The sequence below is a fragment of the Thermobia domestica genome, chromosome 14 (assembly GCF_964235325.1).
Source record: "Thermobia domestica chromosome 14, izTheDome1.hap1.1, whole genome shotgun sequence".
NCBI classification, from domain to species: domain Eukaryota; kingdom Metazoa; phylum Arthropoda; class Insecta; order Zygentoma; family Lepismatidae; genus Thermobia; species Thermobia domestica.
This window is the reverse complement of record NC_137467.1, coordinates 133,398,629-133,409,674: the sequence shown is the minus strand read 5'-3', so window position 1 is coordinate 133,409,674 and position 11,046 is coordinate 133,398,629.

Genomic DNA, 11,046 nt, shown 5'->3' with positions numbered 1-11,046 from the left:
CGAAGAAAGGCATGAAGGGACCACTTAGACATATGTTCTTTCATTGAATTAATAAAAGACAAGGAACGTGAAAATGAGAGTGACCGTGACTACTTCTTCAAGTGGGTAATCAGAGAACATTTACGAAGCTAAAATGGAGACAGCTTGACGACAGGATTTGCCGCCTAAAAGATAGACTTAAGAACAGTGAAATTGATGTAATTTTATATATTGATGATGTATCCACATAGAAACTTGATATGCTATTTTGGGTGTGATAATAAAATGTATGTTCTTGTAAGATATGAGTTAAATTTGATATAGAAGAGAAGTTGGAGCTGAGGATAAAATAAATTCCTCTTTGTTACAAATACGGAGTGAAAATTCCCTTCTATGTTATAAAGCGAAACGGGAAAAGGTCAAACGGGAATTCCCGTTTTACCTTAAGATAACAACCTTATCAGCTGTCTGTCAAAATATGTTTTGAGGGCATAAGGCGAAACGGGAAAAGGCTAAACGGGCATAAATCATCGGAAAACAACCATTAGGATGTGAGGACAATAATAAGATGGATCGCGCACATATAGGAGCACAATCAAGCTGGCTAAGGACAGAAGTCTATTGAGAGCTTTTGTGAATATGGTACGATTGAACCTCCGAGTGTCATAGGTCGCAGAGTTAGTTAAGTAATGTTCCAAGATTTTTCAGAGAGAAAAAAATGAATATTTTACGATTTCTAGGAAGGGGAAAGAACATGTATGACATTCAGAATTTACGTATAACAAACACATAGAGGGTATCACGTCGTACCATAAAATATTAATTTAATTGAAAACTGGAAATTGAAAATAATTGCAAGCCATGAAACACAAAATAGTATTTATAGTTCCTGGTGGGAGCTCATCTGGTTCGGATCCCACATGAAGCTATACGTCTTCTTCTCATATAACCTTGGTGATGAAAGGAACGCTAAATTAAAATCCAACCAATGAAATACCGGTATAAGAAGTAAATAAATCTTTGTTTTGTGTTAAATATATTTTAATGAACACCTCGCATCTCTGAACAGCTTCTCATTACAAATATAGGGTGGGTGCGCCATATATGGAATACGTTCCTAATATGAAATACCAGACTATTTAGTCTACTATGTGTTGTTACCAAGAAGACTTTACTTAAACTTGTAGACAAAGACGCCCTCAGTCTGCGCATGAGTGGTGCGCTGCCAAACAATAACATAACATTTTCTTTTGCTGCAGAATATTATTTTGAACTACTTGACTTTTTTTTTTTTGGGGGGGGGGCGTATATTTCCAGGCTGCTGAATGTACGCAAAGAATCATATATTATTGTCGAGTTTGTGGTATTTCTATTAGATATATAGTGCACCATAAGGGTATAAAGATTCAGAACACAGAGAATCACGTAAGCGTGTGTAGGAAGAGAACTATTCAAAATGGCGATTTTCCTAATATGGAATACTAGCAGGATCCTAATATGGAATATTCCTAAATAGGTCCATACGTATGTGAACCAGAAGTGAAGAAGAATAACTGAATTGTAAGTTATGTTAGACTTGACCTATTATTTTAGACCGAGCGTCAGCGAACGTCTCCTAGTCAAAACTTTTGGCATTTGTACTGTCTGTCTGTGTGGGTATCTGACTGTGTGTTTCGTGATAACTCCTGAACACATGAGCCGATTCGAATGAAGGTTTCACAGGTTGTTTATTAGTTCAAATATCAAACCTGCCGTGTCGTCTATAGTGCAAAGTACCGATTGAAGTAGTGAGTCTGCTACCAACTACAGCCACAGCATCGCAACCACGTGGTCAAAAGCTAGATGAGGTGAAAGTAGTTACGAGAACTCCTCACGAAAACGATTAAGAAGCTGCCTCTACTTCCTCACAATGGGCTTTTACCTCATCATTGAAAGTAGTTTTAAAAAAAAGCGTTTAGTTTTTTCAAGCCCCGCCCAAGAAAGTTCAATCGAAATAGCGAAAGGAAAGGACATCACGCGACTGCAAATTACAAAGTTAATCCGAAGAGTCAATGAGTGACTTGAACGAAAATAGTGACAGTTTAAGTGACCCTACTGATGATCATGATGATGAGAAATGTGGACATTGTGGTAAATTGTTGTCGCTCAGTGCAGGGGAGGGGGATTGGTTAAAGTGCCCAGTTTGTAAAAAATAGGTCCCATGAAAAATGTCACATGAAAGGTGGAGAAAAATATGTTTGTGACCATTGTTTTGCAAAGTAAATCTGGAATCAAAATTTGGACGCCTAAAGGCACACTAATCTAGTATGTTTGAACTTTTTCTTTTATATAGGGTAGTTTTACACTTTATTTGTCGCACATAGTTTGCTTACCCGAATATTTCGTTTTGTTATTTTTATTATTAGTTGTATCTAGTAAGCATGCTTACTCCAAGGCAAAAGATATTATAGCTACTCCAAAAGTTAAAACAAGTAGCTATTACAGCCTATTACAGCAATTTATAAACATAGGCCTAATAATGAATAAGTCCAGTCAAGTTCGATAATTATCTTTATACTACGTAAAATGCTGGTATTTCTACTTTTTTGTTTTAATTATCTAAAGAATGTTATGTAACTTTTGTTTACTTGTCTTATAGGCCTACCAAATATAATAAATAGGCCACAATGCTTACAATGCGACATTTGGATAATTCGAGCATGAGCACGATCCCTGCTCAGACTGCCCTTCCTAAGTGACATTTTTCCTGGTTTTCTTGTCCCATCAGGCGTATGCCTGGATGGTACTTTTTCTGAGGCCACTGCTAAGTTCTTTCCAATTCGTAGACTTATCTTAAGGGCCGATGTTATCTCGGAGTTGGAGGCTCAAACTCTTCCTTTGCTAATTTCCTCGATAATGAATAAATTTATTCCTTAAATAAAAAAATAAATGCGTTACCTATGCTCGAATTATCCTAATGTCGCATTGTAGGCAGACGCGCATTTATCTAGTATTCCATTTTAGAAACAGGTAGTGTTCCATATTAGGAGCCGGGTGTGCCTAATATGGGAAATTGAGTTTCTTTCAATTTTGTAATATTGTAAAAAAAAAAAATCAATAATGTAGAACAAAGTTTCATACTCGTATTTTGTTTTGCAAAGGTACCGCAAGTATTATGATGTATAATATTTTTATTCTGGAGTATGCATTTCTAAGAAATAAAGAAAAAACAAAAAGTATTCCATATTCGGTGCCTTTACCCTATATATAATTAGGGGCAACACAGTTGCACCACCGTGAAACAAAGTTTTTAATGCCGTCGGCGAAGAATTGTGGTGGCTGCTGGCTACACCATAGCCAAACTGCTGCTTTGCCTTCCACGTTACAATGTAGCATTGGCCCATAAGGTGATCCTTAAGTTTGGGGAAGAGTCAAAAGTTGCGGGGCGCAAGATCCGGATTATAGCCAGGATGAGGCAGAATGTGAAAAACCCTGACAGTAGATGGGACAACTTTGCGGAGGAGAGAACATGTTGCGGTACTATATCAACTGATGATTCATTTCCAGGTCGTAATTTTGTATCCATGACTCGTCGCCGGCGATCAATGTTCCTGAGTGTACAACCTTCCGCAGTCAGAAATTAAGTGACTGCGCTGTTTCAACCGGACGTCACAACTGTATGTTATGGATAGTTCCATTAATCTGGAATGAGAAGAGATAGGAAGGTGAAACAAGTGACAGTTCATAACATAAAGATCAGTGCATTAATGATAAACATGCATTATTAGTGGCCAAACAGTGGGCTTGGAGAGGTGTTACTGTCTGAATCACCTTCTTATATATCCTGCTTTACGCTGGATAAAGCGGCAAACTATGGTTTAGCCCCTCCCTTGATCATATCCTGGATCCGCCACTATATATATATATATATATATATATATATATATATATATATAGGGTAAAGGCACCGAATATGGAATACTTTTTGTTTCTTCTTTATTTCTCAGAAATGCATACTCCAGAATAAAAATATTATACATCATACTACTTGTGGTACCTTTGCAAATCAAAATACAAGTATGAAAGTTTGTTCCTCATTAATGATTTTTTGCAATATTACAAAATTGAAAGAAACTCAATTTCCCATATTAGGCACACCCCGCTCCTAATATGGAACACTACCTGTTCTTAAAATGGAATACTAGAACAAAACATGCTCATTTGTCTACAATGCGATATTTGGATAATTCGAGGGTGGGCACGATCCCTGCTCAGACCGCCTATCCTGGCGCCGGCCTTTGGTGAGGTTTTCCTTGCTTTTCCTCAGTATCATTAGGCGTATGCTGGGATGATACTTTTTCCTTAGGCCAGGGTCGAGTCCTTTCCAATTCGTAGACTTAACTTAAAGGCCGATGTGATCTCGGAGTTCGAGGCCCGAACATTTCCTTTGTTCCTTTCCTTAAGCTAATAAATTTCTTTCTTTCTTTCTTTAAGAGTAGTAGTAGTAGTTATTACAATTAGGAATATTCCAAATTAGGATCCTGCTAGTATTCCATATTGGGAAAATCGCCATTTTGGATAGTTCTCTTCCTACACACGCTTACGTGATTCTCTGTGTACTGAATCTTTATGCCTTTATGGTACACTGTATATGTAATCTAAATATTACAAACTCTACAATAATACATAATTCTTTGCGTACATTCAGTAGTCTGGAAAGATACATTCAAAAAACTCAAGTTCTTCAGAAAAATATTCTGCAACAAAAGAAAATGGCTTGTTATCGTTCGGCAGCAAACCACTCATGCGCAGATTAAGGGCACCACGATGTACAAGTTTACGTACAGTCCACTCAGTGGCAGAACATAGCATACAAAATAATCTGGTATTTCATATTAGGAACGTATTCCATATATGGCGCACCCACCCTATATATATATATATATATATATATATATATATATATATATATATATATAGAATTAATGGACTATACCGACAAACTGTAGGCAAACTGTAAGAGGTGATTCCCCACATCAAAATAAGGGGAAAAGCTCATATAGACCTATGGCGAAAAGTGCATAGTTTCAGAGCTAGGGCTGTTCAAAATCGCGAAAAAGCCAAATTTCAAGAGGCCCTATTTCGAATTCGAGAGAATGTGAATGGCGATCCTTCTTAGCGTAAAGGAAGTCACGCATATGTAATCCAAAAATGCATATTTCATTAATTTTCAATGATTGCATAGATTATTTCCTGCAGGGTGAAATTCTCAGACATGCCATCTTCCGACTTTTGAGATATGCTCTGATTTTATGCTTGGTCCAAAGGAGGCAAACGATAAGCCTTGATAGCAGTGAACACAGAATCCTTTGGCGCAATGTCGGAAGTGTTAAGGATCGTCAGCAGCACGGTCTGTCGTACTCTGGAAAACGCATGGTGCGATGTTTTCTTTCACGCTTATAAGTGAAGAAAATGTGAAATAAGGCCTATACCGTAACGAAATACTGTACATATCATCACACGTTATTCCAAACGCAAAGAAACATGGAACTGCCTGTTCCTAACACCTCCGCCTTCCCTCCGAAGCATTGGATGTCCATTTGTTGTCAAGGTTTACCTCCTGCCTACTTTGTACCCTTCTTGAAATCAGGATATATCTGAAAACTCTATTGAGAGCATATCTGAGAATTACACCCTTTAGGGAATACACTCTACACCTATTGACAATTAATGAAATATTCACTTTTGGATTGTGCATGCGTGGCTTCCTTTACGCTGATAAGAACCACCATCGACAGTTTCTGGAATTTGAAAAAGGGCCTATTGAAATTTTGCTTTTCTGCGATTTTGGACAGCCCTAGCTCTTAAACTATGCACTTTTCACCATACGTCCATATGAACTTTTTCGCTTATTTTGATGTGAGAAATCACCTCTTGCAATTTATCGGTATAGTTCATTAACACGATATATATATATATATATATATATATATATATATATATATATATATAGATATAGATATAGATATAGATATAGATATATAGATATAGATATATAGATATATAGATATATAGATATATATACAAAAAGTCCTTGCAGAACAATTCGAAATCACAACTTGAACAACTTGAAGTCCTGCTTTTATTACTTCATACTAGCTTCTGTTTCTGAAATCACATCACGATCGGTCGACACTGCGATATGATCGAGATGATGTAGGCAGACGAAGACTAAAATGCTAAAAAGCAAATTATTCTCAACCATAAGGTTGGGGTATTGGTTAGATAGCAGATAAAAACGCAATCTGTTATATTTTCTCTTAGCACTCATACGCTGGAACTACGTGTGAAACACGTTTGTCTATTGTTTACGCAAAATCAGTTCATGAAAAAAAAAAAAATAATTAACAAGAATTTTAGGAATGATCAAAAAATGGATCAAAAGATTACGATCTTGACCAGTAATTAGTTTTTGGATTAGGGGCCTCAAAATTTTTGAACGACCCCTAAATTTAGTTTTTGTATTTTCTACGGAATAAGCACATCATACTGAGTTAAGTAATAGTTTGGGTTTGGCTACACTATATCTAGTTCTCCCGGCATAAGGCGTACAAGAAAATTTTTGATTGAAATATGTTGGATTTTTTGATCCAAAGAAAAAAAATGCAGTAACTTACCAAATCATTTTAAAATTGTCCAGTATTATAATTTCTTTCATTTAACTTTTAAAAAAGATGTTTTTCGGGAAAATAGTGGGGCGTTTACACTTGGTCGATTTAGTCGCACGACTAAATCGACTCGCTGCATTTGCCACTAAATCGAAGCAACTAGGCCGAATCAGATCGATGGATGTGTTCAATTATTTCAACCACAGAAAATAGAACGTCTTTCAATTCAGTTGCCAGTCGATTATAAATATGCCACATTGACTTAACACCCAGTCTTCCGTTTCAGGCGCTGCTATCGGCTGAAGGAATTCCACTCTCTTTCGCTGAGGCTCTCTCGCTTAGCAGCTGCTGAACCTTTATTGGCTCAATGCGTGGGTGTGTCGGGGTGTGGGCTTTAGTTCGCATTTTTGCCACGGCTCAAGTCATTTTGGCAGCACAATAGTCGCCTTCGATCAACAAGCGATTAAGTTGAAGTCCCGTTTACACGGTCGATTAAGTTGAAAGTGACGTCAATTCAACTGAATCGAACGCAAATCGACTAAGTGTAAACGCCCCATAAAAGTGTATGAAGTAACAGTGCCAGAAAAGTGTGAAACTTACAAAAAAAAAAAAAGTTAAATCTAGCAATGCAAGTGTTTAATAACAGATTGTATCTTTTCTGTTTATTTTCTTCTGATTGTGACACACACATATATTAAATTAAAGTATTCTGCAGTTTTTATCATTTGTCTTACGCATAAGTGTATTGCTATTCCAGAATGCGCTTCCTATACGTTACCCCCCGCAGCGAACGCGATCTAGGTGGCTATTCGGTAATTTTACTTTCGCCACAGTTATAAATCATACTGTGAAGCAGTCAGGGTTTCCCTGTGAGCTAGTCAGGGCGTTTTCCAGGCTTTACTGCCACACCCTTATTCTCATTCATGCGAATCAAGAGAAATAACTCTATTGTGTTACATAGATTTTTCTGTGATTAGCTAATTTTTCGGAATTCCCTTGTATTTTTGTGAATTTTCTTTTGTTATACAGGCACATACTTTATAATAGCAGAGTGCCAATACACTGCATAAAGCATCTTTTGCTAAAAATCCCCTTGACTGGCAACATGTCCTTCCTTTCCCCTCCTTTAGACATATTTTACTGATTCTGAAAGAGCAGGCGGTCTATTGTTCCGAAACGCATCAAATATGCTCGAGACAACGTATTCTGTACGTTTTTATTGCTTTCGAGTCTGCAGCGTATTGTGATTAGCCACCCACATTTAAATACATGGTCAGTGTATTCCAAGCGTATGCATGAGCCATAAAAACGCTTTGCGAACGCGTCGAATAGCCGTGCACTAATTGTTTAATTTTCTCACCTTATGTATGTCATTGACATTACTAATCATCAATGCTTCTGTTGTTTCCTTCAATATTGTTTCGTGGGTTATCACCATGCACATTTGTCATGTTTACATTCCCGTCTTTATCAATTTTCTTACGCGCAACTAAGAACACACTTGCATTTTCTTGCACGAATCTTATCATTTTATCTCGATTCATGTCGTTTTACGGATAAGCAGCTGGTTCAATCCATTCATTGATATCTACTGTTTTCTGTGCTAGACTTGGCTTTTTCTAGTTTGCACAGGGACATGATTACCCTACTTCAGACTGCTTTGAATTTCGAAAGAACCATCAACCTTACTACGAAACAATGAAATTTCACACTTCCTTTTTTTTAAACGTTTTTTTTTCTGATAGAAATGGTATGAGATGATACAAGATTATAAACAGTCTCAGTCTCGTACTGTTGTCAAATAGCTGTCTCAATTTCAGTCTCGTCCCGAGTCGAAAATCACAGTATCAATCTCGATGTTGTCTCGATCTCGGGTAGGCCTCGGGAGCCAAACTTTGATCTCGTCTCATTAGTCTCGAAATAAATTGTGTTAAATGAAAAATGTACACATATCGTCGTATAGCCTGCTATTTACTCTTTTATATTGATCCATTTCATTCTTTAGTGTGGGAAATCCTGGTTCGATTCCCGGCGGGAGTTCATGTGGTTCGGATCAAACTTTAAGCTGTAGGTCCACGTCTCACATAGCCTCGCTGCTTCTGAAAGGGACGCTAAACTGAAAATCAAATAAATCCCTTTTTCTCTTTTGGCTGCAGAATGATTATAGGCTCTTGGCTTAAAACTCGTACATTCTGCGTGGTAGCTCTGGTAAAGCGTTCACCTCTGGTGCACGGAATACCTAGTTCGATCCCATCTCGCGCCAAGTAAGCTTTGTTTTGGTGAAACACTGTGTGCTTGGGTTTTCTCGGGGTTTTTCAGTTTTCTCCCACTTTCTTCACTCTATTATTTCATTCATTTCCCACCCTCACCGCCTCCTTTATCCTAGCCAGCATAACTGTGGGACGTAAAACTTAAACATTTCATTTCATTTTCATTTTTTGTGCTTCCTGTGTGTGTTAGCGGATTCAGTTCTCTATGGGTGTATCAAGCTTTTTATATAATATACTCTGCTTGATTTGGGTACAAAACCTCGCTGCCCAACACATCGCGGCTAAAAATCGCACCTAGCAAAAACCTCGCCTGGCCAAAACATCGCGAGCCGAAATCTCGCCGGGCCAAAACATCGCGAGCCGAAATCTCGCCGGGCCAATATCTCACCTGACTAAAACATCGCCACCGAGTACCTCGTGTACCAAAATCTCGTCTTACTCAAAATTCCGCATGGCCAAATCTCGCAGCACAGAATCTCGCCTGAGTTAAATTACACGTAACTAGGGACGTAATCTCGCCTAGGAAAGAATGTTGTCAGTATAACACCCCATCACAACAATTTCTACGATGTAGAATGTTCTATATATTGTTATATGTATATATTTAGTAATAACACATATTTGCATTAAAATAATGAAGAGAAAAAAAAACTAACGTGTGCTTTGGAAATATATATGATGAAAGAATAATTTCACTTACTAACTTGAAAACAGTAGTAACAGACTCTTGAAATTTTGTACAAATATTCCTCTTGTACCCGAAAGTGTAGGTAAGACGATGTTTTGTGTTATTTTAGGCGTTCATCAGATCTCGGAAACAATTAGGCGTAGAAATTTTGAAATTTTGTATAAATGTTCCCTTTGCATCGTAGATTAAGATTATTTTTGTCGAAATGTGCGTCCTAAGGGGGGATTGGAGTGAGTTTGATTTTTTTTTCTGTCATTCGCAAAATCTTCGAAAATGTTATGCGTGAAAGCCTGAAATTCGATGCAAATGCATTGTACTATAATCTGCAGATAAGGGGGCATTTTGTGAAATGCGTCTCCTAAAAAGGGTTTCGGGGAGAGGGTCAGCTTAAGGTTTTCTGTCCCTTCGTCAGATCTACTACACGTAGAACCTTGGAAATTTGTACAAATGTTCTAATAGAATATTATTATTATTATTATTATTATTATTATTATTATTATTATTATTATTATTATTATTATTATTATTATTATTATTATTATTATTATTTGTATTATGGAATTACATGTTAAGAAACTCATTGGGTAAATTTTATGAAAAAGTTTCATCCTGCATGGTTTTGGTCAAACGAGATTCTGGCTAGACAAGATTTTGTCCTGCGGAGTTTTGGGCAACGAGGTTTTGGTCACGTGAGGTTTTCGGAACACGAGGTTTCGACACGCGAGATTTTGGGTGGCGATATTTTGTCCACAAGATTTTGTCCGTATCCCATTCTGTTTTAAAGGGACGAAATGCTTCATTACTATTTCACATCCCCGAGTTCCAAATTGAAACTTTATAGCTCAGGTTTCCTACAATTTTATTGTAAGCTTATTCTGTTACAATAAAGGTCCATAAACCATGAGAGTTGAATTTTGATGAAAATTAGTGACAAGATTCAGTTCGAGTTGTTAAGTAACGTAGTAATAGTCATTCGTTGAGCTGCTACACCGACGCCACCTTGAAATCTGGTAGGAAATGTCCAAGAATATCTTTTTAACACAAAAATGAAAAAGCTTTATGATAGATCTGACTTCACCAATGCAAACCGGGATAAAGTCGCTTATATGTGGAGTACTTCCAGTGCATGATCGCCATCTTGAAAGACACCATATTGAATCGCGGCCAAATATGATAAGGGGGTCGTGTCGGTATCAAATTGGACTGAAATTTACTCCTGAATTCATTTCCGTAACCAAAGTTTCCATGTCTGTTTTCACTTCAGAGTTGAGAGCTCTTTCACCCACGGGAATATATAAAAACTGTGCGAGTTAGATTTGTGTTATGAAATGCGGTCATGCCAGCAGTTATAAATTTTAACTAATGTAGTAGTAGTCACTTGATGTATAATAGCCACCATACCAATCGGATCTTGAGCCTAGTGAGAAAAATCGGTAATTAAAATTGAAATGCCCCTAGTGAA